The 17453-nt window shown below is 35.7% G+C and overlaps 1 pseudogene; it reads left to right on the plus strand.

The window, feature by feature from the left end:
* Nucleotides 1–713: 713 nt before the first annotated feature.
* LOC101578047 lies at nt 714–13209 on the plus strand (annotated as a pseudogene).
* The last annotated feature ends 4244 nt before the right edge of the window (nt 13210–17453 follow it).

Consider the following 17453-nt stretch of genomic DNA (forward strand, 5'->3'; position numbering starts at 1 on the left):
TTTTACCAGATATTAAAGTCATTATGCATAGGATTCTGTAGAATTTTTGAAATTTTTCCTACATAGATTTGGGACATTTCTTGTTTTCTAACATAAAAATTTCATACTACTATCCTCTTTCGAAGAACTGTATAACATTTCATTATATTTCATGAATGATGATTTATAACGCATTTTTAGTATATTCCATGAATGTTATATATTTTTTTCTTTTCAATCCAAGGAAAACCTTATTTCCTTTGAAAGGTTCTTTTTGAATTATATGTTTTTTAGAGAGATTTAATTTACAAAACTTGAAGATTTTTTTACTTATGTATTCATTATGTATTTGTACTGCAATTTTCTTATGGCTGAAGAACTTAAATTTTTGTTATTATGTCAAATACACTAGGCTTTCTTTTATGGCCTGGAGCATGGTTAGTGTTGGTAAAGTTCCCATCCATGTTTTAGGTGAAATTGTATTCTTCTCTGTGGAGGACCACCAGGGCACCTCTCCTTGAAAGAGGAGCAACTGTCTCCACTTTGGTTGAGCCAGACCTCATTTCCATGTATTGATATAGACAGAGCTGGCTAGGGCTTTTCTTTAATCCTTTCAATTGGCTTTAAGCAACACATATTGGTCTAGACTAGGTGCTGGTGGTTCTCTTTGAAGACAGCAGGCATGTTTCTCTGGAACCCTCACCTGCTGCTCCCTAGTGTGCTGGGTCGAACCGATGAAGTGCCAGTGCTCCATGTTATTGGTTGGGATCAAGCCTCAAGGTAGGGGGTATGACTTCCTATGCTTCAAAAATTATACTTCAGAGCTGAAGTACTGACTCCAAAACATTAGATACTGTCTCATTTTGTAATGCGGATTATTTTTTCTACATATCTTCTCTCTGCATATTGCAGAGATGAATGCAAGCCTCTGACTTAGTCAAGCTCACAGCACTTGCCTACTTCTCGCCATTCTCACAGCCACTAATCCCCAGGCCACACCTTTCTTCATGAGTGAATACAGCCTTGGGTCAAGGCCTTTGTTCTGGATAGCCACCATCATGGCTGGACACAGGATCACTTATCTCCCCATAACTACAAACATGCCTCAGTGTCTTTTTCCTCACCATGGATTGCACTGGGTGTAGTAGATTACCATTAACTCACTGGGATTCCATGAATTAATCCATGGGATTACAAACAGACACTTCCAAGAAAAAGACAATGACCAGAAAGGGCTCTCTATACTTCTGTAGTCACCTGGACTATCTAAAATCATAAAATCAGTCAGATTCATTGATAATCTATATGTATTTTCCATCTGTATGTTGTATCATTTACTCATACACACGGAAGTCTCCAATAATAATTGTGAAGTAGTTTTTTTTTTGTTTTGTCAATTAAACTTTGACTCATGAATTTTGAAGCTTTATGATTATATGAACACATATTAAGAGCTTTAAGCTTTCTGGAATAATTGATATATCTGTCATAGTGAAATGTTTTTCTCTATGATGACATTTCTTATTATAAAATCTACCTTGTCTTAGATTAATTTATTTAATCTAGCATCCTCTTGGTTAATCTGTGTGTGGCCTAACTTTTTATCCATGCATCCACTGAATCTGATCTATCTTTTTATATTGAAAGGGTGTTTACTATAAATATCAGATAGCTTATTTTTAAATCAATTTCACAATCTATTTTAAACAAACAGGTAAAAGTGTTGGCTAGCCAAATAATTCAGTGGATTAAAGCACCTGTAAGCAAGCACAGGGGCCAGGGGTTTGATCCCCAGGCCTGCTGTGCCATCCCCACCCCCAGTGCACACTGAAACAGCAATTGAGACTGGGCGTGGTGGTGTGCACCTGGAATCCCAGCTCTCGGGAGGCTGTAAACCAGGTGAATCACTACGAGTCCAAACTAGTAGTGAGACCCTGAACACCTTGTAGACCCTTCTCTAAAATATAAAAATAATTGTTATTAATAATGTTAGATTTTAAATTATTTTCAAAAAATTGTTTTTAATAATGTTAGATTATAAATTATTATTTTCTTTATTGTTTTATATTTATTCAGGGATTTTTTTCCTTCTTTTCTCTTCCTCTATCTCTTGTAGTTTTTTGTTTTTTTTTGTATTTGTATTTTTATTTTTGTATTTAAGATTTGAAGCTGGGCTTGTTGGTGCACACCTGTAATCTCAACACTCAGGAGGATCCTATGAGCTTGAGGCCAGCCTCGGTTACATAGTGAGTTAAGGTCCAGGATGAATATAAAATAAGACTCTGTCTTACTCCCTTATCCTCCTAAGATGTTTTGAAATGACATATCATATCTTGTTTTTGGTACTGAGAATTGAATCTAGGGCCTTTTCACTAAGATATATCCCTAGCTCTCTTTGTTTATTCATTTTTTAAATTTCAGGAGAGACTTACTCCTACTCAGGTCTGGCTCAACCTTGGGACAGTCCTGCCTCAGCCACCTCAAGTGCTAGTATTGCAAATCTATTCTGTCATGTTAGGCCCATATCTTTTTTTGGTTTGGAATTCCATATGGGCATTTGTGTTAGGATACTGTGGCTTTTGGTTGGGCTTGAGATCTCTTTGTGCTGTGGTTGTCTTAGTGTACTACAGGTTTTACATTCTTTTAGTAGCAGAACAAATGCAGGTAGGTGTGTCAGAGGTGACATATCTCTATTCTTTCTATTAGTGTGCTCAGGACTTTGTTTACAATGTTTCCAGGGTACTTGTTTTCGCAGCTTTCTCAGTGTGTTTCTCTCTTAATGTTACCTAATATTAGTTAGGTAGAGAGGAACAAGATACCAGTGCATTCTCTTTCTCTGGATAACGTCTTCGATTCTGGATTCTTGGATCTCGGGGGTGTACTCCACAAGCGCTTTCCTGCGGCTGCAGCCCCAGGGCTGAGCTCGTCTATACTCGTGCTCTTCTTCCCACCAAATATTCTTCTGCTTTGGTCACAAAACTATACTTTTTCTTATTCTTCTAGCAAACTAAGGAATTTTTTTCTTCATTGGGGAAGTAGATAATACGGGTTTCAGTTCAATTTTGATAATTCTGTCTTTTATTGTCTCTCTGCACTGTCAAAATTCTTTTCCACAAAATTTTCTTATGTCTTCTCTGTGAGAGCATGACAAGAGTTATGGAGAGAGAAAGGCTTTAAGTGCTTGCAAGCTCATCAGTATCTTTGACCCCAAAGAGCTTTACCGTCGGGAGCTCTCACTCCTCTTTTAGGGAATCATTGGAATTTGCTTCTGACGCCTCTTAGCATCTTTTATAGAATCTGGTGGCATCTTCCCCAGGTAGAAAAATGCTCTGGTTCTATTTTTCCCTGCATGAAACTATTTTTCCCCCAGATTTTGCATTATTTTGCTCAACTGTGGCCTCAAATCCAATGGGCTCGAGACAATTTGTCATTTAGTCATCTTTTTTATGTGCAGTAAATATGAAGCTATGCCATTGCTGGCTTTTAGGTGTCCAAAATGAAATAAAGAGTCCATTTCTTTAATTTTTTTCTCTACTCCTTTTAAACTCAGATTTTGGGGTAATATCATGAACTCTAGCAATTGATGGGCATAGCATGTAATGCTGAGACTTCCTCATAGATAGGGCCTGAATTTTTAAAATTCATTTTTTTCACTAACCAATGAAAAACACTTATTATTTATGCAAGACTGTATAAAACACATACATATCAAAATATTTCTTAAATATATTACAACCATGCAAAATTTTCTGTATGAGTCTTTGTTTACCAATGTAGTATTACTTCTTAGTTTATCTTTTTTGAGACAGGGTCTAGCTATACAGTTCAGGCTGGCCTTGGACTCTCTTTGTAGCCCAGACTGGTCTTGAATTTGCAATGATCTTCCTGTTTCAGCCTAACTAGTACTGGGAATACAGCAGTATACCACCACATCCAGCTTACTTTAATAGCTACAGAAAACTCAATCCAATTTCATCTTCTTAATTAATTAATTAACTAATTAATTAATTTTGTACATGGCCTGACTACGCAGCTTGGACTCATATTGATCCTCCTGTTTTCAACCTCTCCAGTGCTAGAATTACAGGCATGCGCCACCATGCCCAGACTCAGTGGCAGCATGGGGTCAGGGCCCTCTTGGCATGTGGTGCCGGGATCGAACCAGAGTCCCTGCACTTGCCTAAGCTTGCCTAAGCAGGCGCTAGGTCCACCGAGCCTTCTTGCTGGCCCTAAATTATTTATTTTAAAATCAGGTAGTTATACATTTTTTTCCTCATATTTTCACTTTCTTCCTCTTAGAGCACTAATTAGCAGTTTGGATAGTGCTAGAAAACATAATGCTGCAGTAACCAGCTCCCTTGCCAACTGGCTTCGTGTTTGAGGGAGCAAAGAAGGAAGCCGGAGGACACGGTGGGGAAAGGCAGGAATAGCAGAGGAAAACCCACCATAGACGGGAGTGCTTGAGAACACTGAGGAAATGACTGGATCTAAAGGCTTCTCTATAGCTCTTTGGGACAGAGGACATGAAAAGCAGGCGCTGCAGCTTTGTTGCTACTCGCCAGGCTTTACTTGGCTGGTACCTTCTATCCATTCTTTGTCTTTTGTCTCTCTATCTTTCCCAAAGGCTTATCTCACCTTGTTGTTAGTTTACTTAGTTTATTTAGTTTTGCTCAGGCTCTGCTCTTCTTCTCCCTGTTATGTTCTGGTCTCACCTCTAATGGCTCATAATAATGTTTTGTCTTTCGAAGCATAAGACAGGGAGGTATACTGGAGACGCTACGTGTAGGAAGCTAAATAATGCTCTTCCTGCTTCCTAGGGTCAATCTCTAATCCCTGCAGCCTGTAAGCATCATTGTACTTGGACAAAGAGACTTTGCAAATATATTTAAGTTACAGTTGTTGAAAAAGGGAATTACCCCTGATAGTCTGGGTGCTGCCTAAATGCAGCCTCATGTTCTCATAAGAGGAAGTCAAAGGAATATTTGCCACAGATGGGACAAACCAAAGGAATGCAACTGTGGGGGAGTTAATGGAGTGATGTAGATACCAAGAAAAGAATGTTAGCAGCTGCAGAAAGCTGAAGTAGCCAGAGAGGAGGCTTCCTCCTAGTCTCTTGAGTTAGTGTGGGCCCTGCCCACATGTGGATTTTAGCCAAGGAAACCTTCAGACTTCTGGTCTCAAGAAGTCTGAAAGAATAAATTCATATGGTTGTAGACCAGTTTGTCGTAATCCATTACAATAGCCACTGGAAAACGATGCACTTGAAAAATGGTACGCATATGAAGTGAGTCTGCTTTTTACTGACTTGATGAAATTCTTATTTCAAGTTTTTATTCTTACATACTTATAAATACATACATGCACAAACACATACTATGTAAAGAACTTATTTTCTTTCATATACACATCTGATAATTTCTTTTCTAAATCATTAAAACTTGTCTGCAGTTTAAAAATAATCCAAATACATATTTATAAAAAGACAATTCAGATATAAAAAAATAATCTCAGTGGCATAACACCCCTGCTGAGCAAGTGCAAGGTCCTGAGTTCAATTTGTGGTATAAAAAAAAAATGCAACACAAAGATAAAATAAGGGCCGGCCAAATAGCTCAGCAGATTAAAGTGCCTGCTTAGGCAGACACAGGGCAGGGGCCAGGAGTTTGATCCCTGGGCCAGCCGTGCTGGCCTTGCCCAAGGGGCTCACTGAGATGAGACAATTGAGACTGGGCTTGGTGGCGCATGGCTGTAATCCCAGCACTTGGGAGGCTGTAAACAGGAGAAACACTATGAGTCCCATCTAGTATTGAGACCTTGAACACCGTATAGACCCTTTCCTAAATGAAATACAATAAATAAATAAGTAAATAAATAAATAATAAAAAAGATAAAATAAAAATGTAGGGGCCGGAGAGATAGCTCAGTAGAATAAGCACTTGCCTGGGAAGCACATGATCCTGAGTTCAATCCCCGGTATAAAAATAAATAAATAGATAAATAAAAATGCAATGCCATCATCTTTTCAGTTGCTCAGCTCGTCTCCAAAGCTTGCTCAGCAACCAGCTAACTAAAGTCAACTGTTAGTCAGAATATCTTATAACAAAATTTGCATAAGTTAATAGACAGCATAGTCACACAACAGCACTTATAATGCACTTTAGTATTTAGAGGAGTGTATTTTAAAATTAGTACATTTATTTATTCAGAGTCAATAAATAGGATAAAGAAACATCTCCAAAAGAATCATGAAGACTGTAATGCTAGTTACTTTGATAATGTCTTTTTGGGCTTGTAAGAAGATGCAGTAATTAGGAAATTGGACTTCAACACAGATGCCAAAGTTAGAAATCGTCTTAAGTAATAATTCACATGCAAGGATGTTTAAACTCTGGGAGATTTCGGTGTTAGCCTAGAGAAAATGTAGATAAAGAAGAGAAGATTTTCAACAATATGCTTCTAGTATGCAAAGTAATAGCAAAGGATGATGATTCCATTGCAGAAAAAGAGAAATAATAAACAAGTGGCAGAATAAAGATACATAGTTTTCTAGGAGGCCAATAGGAATATTGTAAGAATGAGTTAAGAAATATAGGTAAAAACTGATAAATCAAATTAAACTGGTAAATGACATAAAGATAGAAGAGGTCTAAATCTTAAAGAATGAACTTAGTCTTATAAGAAATATTAATTATATTTGTTTTATTAAAATATTTTTAGTATTGCTAAAAGCCACATACAGGCTGTTCTTTTGCACACTGACATAGTACATAGAAAATATCACCATGTTGATCAGCTTTTGAAGAGAAGCCAAACGGTCCCTTTTTAATGTTTTCATATTCCTTGACAAGGTCGTTGGGTGAACAGGAGGCATAATCATAAATATTTATATGTAATAAGAGATTAAATCTATCCTCTGTCATGTCCTATCTTGCTAAGAGCTCTTCTCATCGCCTCTCTCTCATTGCTGTGGCACAGAGCCCTCCTCTCTGTCTTGGTTAGTCCATTATAAAAGGACAGTCGCGTGCCTTTTATTTCTAGTCTATCTCTTCCAATTTATTTTGCTCCTCTGAATGGTGTCTTAGAAACACAGATCTGCTCTTTTAACTCATTAAGTGCTGTGATGATTGCTGATAATGTGGACAGATACTTTCAGTCTCCATTTCCATGTGATTTTCCCATGCTTACCTTATACAATGATCTCTCAATGATCCTTTGATTCCTATAACTTTGAACTATTTCTTACATTGTATCGTAATCTTATATAAATATCCTTTATTTTGCTTTGCTCTTTGTAACCTCCAGTGTGAAGTAGACTTTGGTTTGTGTACTGGATCCAACACTGATTATATTTCTGAATGGGAAATTCCTATTGCTAATCCCTTGATGAATATTATTTTCTACTACAAAATTACTTTAGAACATTTCCAGTTGTACATTTATATACACTCCACTGAATATATTATTATAAGAATGATGTTAAAATTTTCAAGTTTACACATTGCACAGCCGGTATTTCAAATTAATGTGATACTGTATTTTGTATTTAAATGATAATTTGATATAAACTGTGATAACGTAATGATTTAAAACACAAAGAAGCAGAATTCAAATTAGTTCAATTTAATATGACTCCATATTATCATTCTATTTTATACTGAATAAATTAATTTTTACATATTGCATCTATTTGTTTGCTTCTTAGAATTTATTAGAACGTCTTTGTGATGCCTAATAAATACATTCATCTTAGGGTTTTGTATATTTGACTCATGTTTAAATTATTTTTCATTTAGCCTTTCCTTGCCTTCCCCTTTCTTTATTTTCTATTATCTTTTATTTTATTTTTTGAATTACTCATATATTGTTTCTCATATAAGAAAGCCATGCATTATTTAAGCTCTATGTCTGATTTATTTCATTAAGCATTATGGTCTCAGCAACATCATTTTTTATTTAAATGACTCAAATTTATCTTTATGTCTGAGTAGTACTCTATTGTGTATGTATCACACTTTGTCTATTCATTCATTTCTTGATGGATGAAGAGGCCACTTCTAAGATTTAGTGATTATGATTTGTACTGCTATGAACACAGGCATATGTGAATCACTGCATTATGATGGTTTTATCTCTTTTGGAAAGATATCTAGACGAGGAATAGTTGGGTCAAGTAAGATTCCTAATTTTAGCTTCTTTGAGCAATTTCCATAGTGATTTCTGTAGAAGTGAAGGATGCTGTTGATTTTGATTTGAATGGCATGCAGTTTAGAAATCATTTTGACAATATGGCCATTTTGATGGTATTAGTCTGCCTATACAGGAAGGGGAGGTGCCTTTGCATTTTCTAATGTCCTCTTTTATATAGTACACTTATAAAGCATTATTGTATTTGTAGAGGTGTTTCACTTCCTGGGTTAAGCTATCACCTAGAGTACTTAATTTTTTTGGGTTTTTTGTTTTGTTTTTTTTGTTCTGTTTTATTTTTTTGCAGAACTGGGGATTGAACGCAGACCCTTGAGCTTGCTAGGGAAGCACTTATTCCACTGAGCCATCTCCCCGGCCCCAAGAGTACTTAATTTTTTGAAGCTACTGTGACAAGTATTCTTTGCTTGATTTGTTTCTCACTGTTTTCATCATTGATCTACAGGTACACTATCAATTTTAGTGTATTGGCTTTGTTTCCTGATATTTTGCTGAATTTGCTATTAGTTCTAGAAGGTTTTGATAGAAATTTTTGGTCTCCTATGTACAAGCAAATGTCATTTGATAAATAGCATAGATCTTCTGCTTTTCGAGTACACATTCTTTTTGTTTCTTTTTATTGTGTGACAATGCTGACTAAAGTTTTTTTTTTTACTTTTTAAAAAAGTCTTTTTAAATTAAATTTAATGAGAAAGAAATATCAATGGGACAGTTCCAAAACATGTTAGTAGGACAGTTACAATAATTAATACATTGCATATTGTCCTCATAGTAGTTATTCAGAGTACAAGATGTAGACATGATATCTTATCTAAACACTATTAGTACAAGTCTTCCTTCTCATTGAATTAAGAGAAATTAGCTGTGTATTTATCCTATTTTGTATTTACAGGTACATATATATATTTTTTCACTACAAAATGGTCCTTTATTTGTATCCCTCTTTTTTGTTTTGTTTGTCAGAGATGGGTGTTCTACTGCCATTCAAATTTTGTAGTTGTGTGAATTCAGTAAAATAAGCCAATATAGTCCAATACTGACTGAAGTTTTTAATACTGTTTAATAAAGCAGTGAGATTGGACAGTCTTCTCTTGTTCCTCATGTTAGAAGAAATACTTTCAGTTTCTTTCCATTTGCCACAAAGAGCCCTTATTAAGTTTAGATAAATACCTTCCATGAATATTTTCTTCAGGGTTTTTATCATAAATACGTATTGGATTTTGACAAAAGCTCTGCTACCTCTATTGAAATGATTGTGTTTTCTTATATTTATTGATTATTATATGTTGAACTATCCTTGCATTCTGTGGATGAAGTTAACTTGGTCATGATACATAATCTTTTCAGTGATTTGTTACATTCTGTTTGCCATTATCTTTATTATTTTTATTTATTTATTTATTTATTTATTTATTTATTTATTTTTCTTTTTTGCGGAACCGGGGATTGAACTCAGGCCCTTGTGCTTGCCAGGGAAGCACTTATTCTACTGAGCCATCTCCCCAGCCCACTATCTTAATTATTTTTTATGTTTGGTTCAAAGTCTCAATGCGCAGCTCAGGCTTATAACGATCCTCCTGTTTTCAGTTTCCCAGCACTGGGATTACAGGTGTGCATCACCATGCCCAATCTTGTTTGCCATTAGCTTGTTGAAAATATTTATATCTATGTGCCTTAAAGAAATGTCTATGTAGTTTTTCTTTTTAACTTTTAAGTCATGTCTGGTTTTCGTATCAGGGCAATGTCATCTTCCAGTAATAAGTTTGGCAATACTTCTTTCTTTCCAATTATATTGATTAGCTTAAGGTATAATAGCATTACATCTTTCCTAAACTTCTTACTCAATTTAGCTATAAATCCATCAGATCACGGACTTCTCAGTAGTTTTCAGTAATGTTTAACTTACATTGCTTGTTATTGGACTCTTCAAAGCTTTGTATCTTGTGGATTTAGTTTTTGCAATTCATATGCATCTAGATATCTATTCTAGATTCTTTAACTTATTAGAGAAAAGGTTGTCAATGTAATTACTTCAAATCCTCTGGATTTTGGTAGTAGTCCTTGTGATTTCACCTTTTAAATTTCTAATTGTATTGATTTTTTTGATAATTATGGCTATTTTAGTCAATTTTGTTTGTAGTTTCTAATATTCTCCCTATGGAGCTCTCCCTACACAGGTCAGAGGTCAAAGATCAGAGGTCAGAGGTCAGAGGTCAGGAGAATCTTTTGCAGAGTCACATGGACCTCAAAGTAAAAGAGATGGAGCTATGAGATGAACATGTTTTCGAATGGAGGTCTTGGTGTGACGTCCAGGATGATTTCAATTTCTTGGGCTCCAGAAATCCTCTTTCCTCCTTAGTAACTGTGAATATATCCCTATACTACCAATTCTATTTTGATTATATAAAAATTCAAAAATATGCAATCAATTAGAAATTTAACTGTGTCAAACATATTATTCACGCTTAATATTTTTTGAGATGTAATCTTGGAAATAGAAGTGTAATGTTGATTATTACACTGATATCTCTATAAGTAAGTATATGTTTTTATTATTCAGAAATATATAATTAAAATTATTAATATGTCATTTTTTACAGTCATATATTTTATATACAATGTTTTACATAGTTTCACTAAGATGATTATATTTTTTACATTTAATAAAGTAAGTTTCACTTTGGTAGTTTTGTTTTCATTCCTTTAATTTCATACAAATTAGTATTTGAAATGATTTAGAGGACTATTTACTTAGATTAAGGGTCAGTTTGAGGTACCAAATTCTGGGTTTCTTGCTAATGATCCTAGAGTGAAAGATTTTATTTATTTTTATTTATTTTAATGAGAAACAAAGATAAAATAGCAATTAAACAGTTTCAAAACAGGTTAAAACTGTTACAATAATTAATGCATTGCATATTGTTGTCTTAGTAGTAGTTATTCAGAGGACAAGATGCCGACAAGATATCTTGTCTAAACAATATTAGTACAAGCCTTTCTTCTCAGTGAGCTAAGAGAAAGTAGTTGTAAATCTATCCTACTATATATATACATAAATACATACATATTTTTCACAACAAAACTGTCCTTTTGAGGGCCAGTCAAATAGCTCAACGTATTGAAGTGCCTGCAAGCAGGCTCAGGGGCTGAGAGTTCCATCCCTGGGCCTGCCATACCGGCCCTGCCCCCAGGATGTGCTGAAACAGCAATTGAGACTGGGCTTGGTGGCGCACGCCTGTAATCCTAGCTCTTGGGAGGCTGTAAATAGGTGGATCACTACTGAGTCCAATCTAGTAGTGAGAATCTGAAAACCCTGTAGACCTTCCCCCACAAAAAAGGATCCTTTATTTATATTCCCCCTTTTTTTGTTTTGTTTTTTCAGAGATGGATGTGCCATTACAGTTAGAGAAGCTGTATTTGGAGAAGTCTTTAAAGAACCTTTTCATATTATTTCCAGCTTTTCTTTTATTTTCAGGGTAGGCATTTTGTTTCTCCTTCTCTTTTCTGATTAAAAATATTTTTCAAATATAGTTCATACTATTTAACCATTTATTACTCATTCTTTTTAATAAAATTTTGCTTTTTTTCTTAAAAGAAGAGACATTTTCCAGATTAAATAAAACTGAACACAACAAAACATGCCTTAAATTTTGAAGTAAAGTGTATATAAAATGTAATATGGAACATGTTACATATGCTTTACTGATAAAGATCAGTACTTACAGTAAATATAATTTGAAGGTGTTTATTCATAAAATCTTGACCTAAAAACTGACCTACAAGCTGAGTAGACAGTATCCATTCACGAAAAAGAGTAAGAAGTAACACTTATGCGCAGAGAATGCCTGGATAGTAAATTCAGAGTGCATAAAATTTGTAGTAAACAACTTGTACTTGGACCTAATATTTATAACTTGAAAGTTTTAAAAGTACATTTTAAAGACAATATAAATAAGACAAAAGCCAGAAAGAAAAATCTAAGCATAAAATCTGTTATGAGAAGAAGTAGCACGGCCAGAAGAAAACCAATCACATCATACAATTTTAATGTTATTGTCTGCAGGGTGTCCACTGATAGGCTTCACCTCTAGCCATCGTCTGCAGAAAGAAGGGAGGACATGTTTCTTTTCAAATCTGCTTGTATTTAATGAGATGATTTCTGTACTTGGCTCCCTGATTCCACAGCAGTAACTTGTTTCTCCTTTGAAAGGGATAGAAGCTCCTGTGTATCTGTGCTTTATCCAGAGTTATTGAAAAATGATTTGTGTCTTTCCTACTGTTTAAAGGAGTCATGAAACTTATATTCCTTCCCCAGCCCATACTTGGGTTTTTGTTGCTTTAGACTTCTTACGTTCTGGTCATCTAATTAGATGTTGTACTGCTCCTTACCCTGTGGCTAGGCCAGCATCTATCCAGACAAGTCTAAGACTACCTTAAGGGCAAACTGTAATGCTGCATAAAGGAATTATTCTTGGTTCCTTCAGGGATTGAAATCATGCATCTTGCTGCCCTCAGAATATACAAGTAAAATAAATGCCATTTATTATTTTACTGATTGTCAGTACCCATAGGATAAAGCCGCAACATACTTTTGCAAATATAATTTCATTTTAAACAATATTAATTTAAAATGTAATGGTTTTGAGGAGTTGAGGAAGCACGGCCCAGAGTATTCAACTTATAGCTGTATTGGCCTCTGTAGTGTCTGTTATTTCGTGATTCTTAGAAGAGTACTTTGAGCGCTACTCCGCAGCGCTAAAGTTGCTGGACACGTGTCTCCTGTATATACTGCTGACCAGAATGCTGCAGTTCAATTACTGTCTCCTCATGGGGACCTTCCCTTTCAACTCTTTCCTCTCGGGCTTCATCTCTTGTGTGGGAAGCTTCATCCTGGTGGTGTGTTTGATAATACAGATCAACACTCAGAACAAAGCGAATTTCCAAGGCTTATCCCCAGAGAGAGCTTTTGCTGATTTTCTCATTGCCATCACTGCCCTGCACCTTGTTGTCATGAACTTTGTTGGCTGAATTATTCCCATGCTTAATCTTTCCAGAAGACTGGAAAGATGCTCACCTTTTGACATCCCCTGGGCATGATTTCTTGAGATGGCAGTTTGTTGCACAGATGGATGTTTCAGATTTGTACTCACTACCAACCTTGGTTGATATGTAGGTGGAAAGCCCAGAGAAGTTCTCTCCCTGTGTCAGACCAGCTTTGTGATGAACGTTTGTTAACATGACTTTTGCCTTTCATTGTTATCTTTTACTCTCCAAATTAAAAACTTCATGCCACTCTTCAAATAAAATAAAATAGAAAAGCAATGATTTTAATCTTATTTTGATAAACTTAAAAAGATGCTATTTGAACTTCCATATGTTCAATGGTATGTCTTAAAAGTAAATCACAAGGTGTCATATACTGTGCTAGCTTGTTAAGTTGCAAGGAGACACAATGGCTACCAAAGAAAGAAGAATAAAGGCATGATTCTGATAAGTTCAGCAGCATAATGGGTGAGTAAGGAGGAAGGAAGCAGTAATCGATATAAACATGTTTCAAAAGAGGAACAGGTGGTTGACTCCAAAGGTCGAGATGAAAGAGCAGAAAATAGGTAGTTTGGGATTAAGGGGGAAACATAAGCAGGACATATTATGGGTGGCATCAAAATGTCCCCCAAAAGGCTCATTGTGTTGAAGACTTGTTTGCCACTGACAGCTTTCAGAAGGTCCCTTGGTTACAAGACCACTGAGTTCATGAGTGGGTTAATGCATTGATGAGTTCTTCAGGGCTCAGTGGGCTGTTGAATGGTGGGATCTGTTGTAGGAAGTAGACCTGGGAGGATGCACACAGTCCACAGCTGTTTGCCTCTTCCTCTCTTTTTGCTTCCCACCCACTGTAACATGCCTCTCCCATTCCCTCAGGCCCAGAGGCAGTGTCCTAAAGCCTCTGAAATAGGGGGACAGAATAAATCCTCCAGCCTTCCAGTTGTTTTCCTTAGGTATTTTATCACAGAATTAGAAAACTGACTCACACAAGGAGCAAGGAAACATGCTATCAGTGTATCAAGCCTAAAATAAATTAATGATACAGAAAAAAAAGACAAGGTAAACAAAAGGACCTGGGAGATCAATCTTTATAGAGACAAATTAGTATTTGTGGGTGCAGAGGGGAGTAGGAGAGAGATAGGTCTGTGGGAGTTCCTACCAAGAGCCGGTATGCTGTTGAACATTTGCCTTTAGAATGATGTCATAATTAGAGTTTCTGCAGTGTTTGGCTTTGTTCTGAGTTGGCATTTTGATTTGGGAACATTTGACAAGCTTCCTTCAACTCACCAAAGCTCTAAAAAAAGCATGTTCTTTGCATCTCCTGTCCTTAGAAATGCACATTTCTGAAAATCTGCTTAGTATATCTTTCACTTTGAAATTCTAAAGGCCTATTGGTAATTTAAATTTTGGTTCTGTTTTCCTATGAGCCAAAATTCGCATGTTGAATTCTAACACACACATGAAGAATACCATGAAGGTGATACTCTTTTGGAAGAGATTAGGTACCACAGTCCATGAATGGTAGTAGTACCTAGAGAACAGATGACAGAAAGGCTACTTACTCTTTCTGCCACATAAGGACACAGAGGGAAGAGGAACATTCATGAAGTCAACACTCACCAGACCCTAACTCTTCAGGCAAAGAGATCTTGGATTTCTCGACCTCCAGAACTTTGAGAAGCACATTTATATTTCTTTGTAAGCCTTTCATTACAGTGCTCAGAATGGACTGAGACATACAGGAAACAAACCCAATTATCATGTATAATTCAAATCTTCTCCTAATTACTTACTCCAAAATCCGTTACGTACAACCATTTCCCTTTTTAAACTTGTACATGACTATAGGCCACTATCATTCATTGGTTTGGTCCAAGCAGCAAATTAATCAGACATTTATTTATTTCTTTTACTTGTAATGATGTACTATATCACATTGTATAAAATGAATCCACTTTGAAAAATACTATCTCATTTGTTTAACTTAGAATAACCTTTTAGATGATTGGATTTTTATTAATCTTATGAAATCTTTTACTCTCCAGTCTCAAGCTCCAAATTTCTATACAGATATGTTTCTAACCGCCACATTATTAGAGTGATCATCTTAAACTACACTTGTGGAATAATGTAAAGGACCAAGAAATTCAGAATCATAAAAATCTAAATGCGTAGTTTTGCTCTACTTCTGCCTGCATAAGTCAGCAAGATTTACAACAAGAGTTATGGTTTAAATTACTGTGCAACATTAACCTTTCCTGGAAGAGAAAAAGTACAAGCTGTTAACACACCTTTAAAGTTGAAACTAAACATTAAATAAACTAGCATAACAAATGGGAAAACAATTCTTTTTGTTCTAATCTTTAAAAGTCTTTCAGTCACTATTGTGTCTTTGTTATTTTTCTTCTTTCATGAAATGTCTTTTTTTCCAGTTTCCTCCTTATGAGAATCGTAAGTTGCATTTAGCAACTGCAGTTTGCTTTAAATTTTACATGCAAATCTATACTAAGATTTGTGAGCTTTAAGAAAAGCTGAATTTCAGGAGCCTCTCCGAGTGGCTAATGGCGAAAATTCAGAACGGAGCCTGAGAGTTGTTTAGTAGTTGTGAGTCACGCAATTGCTCTGAAGTCCTCAAAAGATCACACACTAAACCCTGCATGCCTTTCCAGGGAAGCTCTTGTCCCACTAATATAACCGGATCCAGCAGTCTCAGTTTGCTACCCTGCCCTGACCCATGCCCTGCCCATAGCCACTGACACATGTGGCTGCCACCCAGCCAGGAGGGACATTCTCCCCTTCTGCGCCCAAGAGAACTGGAGTGGGGCTGAGCTTGCTCACTGTGTCAGCCCAAACCTCTCTTTTCTTTCAGAGTATGTTTCCTTTGGCACCAAAGGCTGCACTTCCTTTGGTAGTAAACTACTTTTCTTTTTAAAAAGTTTCCCTTTTGTTTTGTTTTGTTGGCAGAACTGGGGATTGAACTCAGGCCCTTGTGCTTACCAGGCAAGTGCTTATTCTACTGAACTATCTCCTCAGCCCCAAAGTTTCCCCCTTTTTTTTTTTTTTTTTAGTTTTGCTTAATTTGAATTTTATTTTATTTTATTATTTTCTTTTCAAAGTTTTATTGATAAACATATATCAATGAGACAGTTTCAAATCAAATCGAAAGTATAGTTTCAACAAATAATACACTGCATATATTCTTCTTAGTGGTTAATTGCTGTACAAGATGCAGACTTGTGATCCTACTTACAAACACCATTAGAAAAAATCATTCTATTCATTAAGAGAATGCAAATATATATCTATCCCAACCACTTTGAATACGCAGATACAAAATGGACATTCATAGTTATACCCCAATTTTCTTAAGTTCCGTAACTTTGGTGAGTTTACACACCTATAATATTCAACAAAGTTTCCCTTTTAACTTTAGTTCTTTGTGGTCACTTTTTGTTGACAGCTAATTATTAGAAATATACCCAAACCAGTGTATATGGGGAAGTTAAAGTGAAACCTTGTTTATAATAATGAAGCAAAGGACAGGACAGCATATTATCTTTGGAACAATATGTGCAATTATTTAAACCAATGTAGTTATAGAAAATTCAGGGTGGATATATATCAAGTTTAACAGTATCTCTTAGAGGTGAGGAAAGTTGCTTTTTTCTTTTGCTATTCTATGGTGAATTTGTGTACAATGGACATAGATTACTTGTAACACTTTTAGAAAAATAAAATAATTTTTAATAAAACAAGAAATAAATCTATTTTGAATTTTAAAGAGTTTTAAAATATTTTCAACTTTTCTAAAAAAAAAAATCATAACTTTCTCTGAAATGCTCCAAGCTTATCTGAGTTGTAAAAGTTGCGTGTTTCCTAATAGTTTCTCTGAACTTGTGTCTATTTCTGTCCTCCCTGATTACAAATGACAAGATGAAGAATGATGTATACATGGAGAAAAATGTCTCAGTGCATCCCTGGTAGCCGTATAACATTTGTTATATCAGTATTTTGTAAATCGGCTGCAGACATTTTGCTGATAGCAGTTGGAGTATAATTCTGTTCCATGAAATTAGGTCACAGAAAATTTCAAGCAGAACTTGATTATTTGAGCCAGTCTGCTGCTGTATTTGTTCAGATAAACCACAAATATGCAGGGAGACCTGGCACTAGTTATGCTGTGCCTGTGTGGCACAACCTTGTTTAACATGCTCAGTGCTGCAGCAAAT

This window comes from Octodon degus, unplaced genomic scaffold, assembly GCF_000260255.1.
Source record: "Octodon degus isolate 3935 unplaced genomic scaffold, OctDeg1.0 scaffold00139, whole genome shotgun sequence".
NCBI lineage: Eukaryota > Metazoa > Chordata > Mammalia > Rodentia > Octodontidae > Octodon > Octodon degus.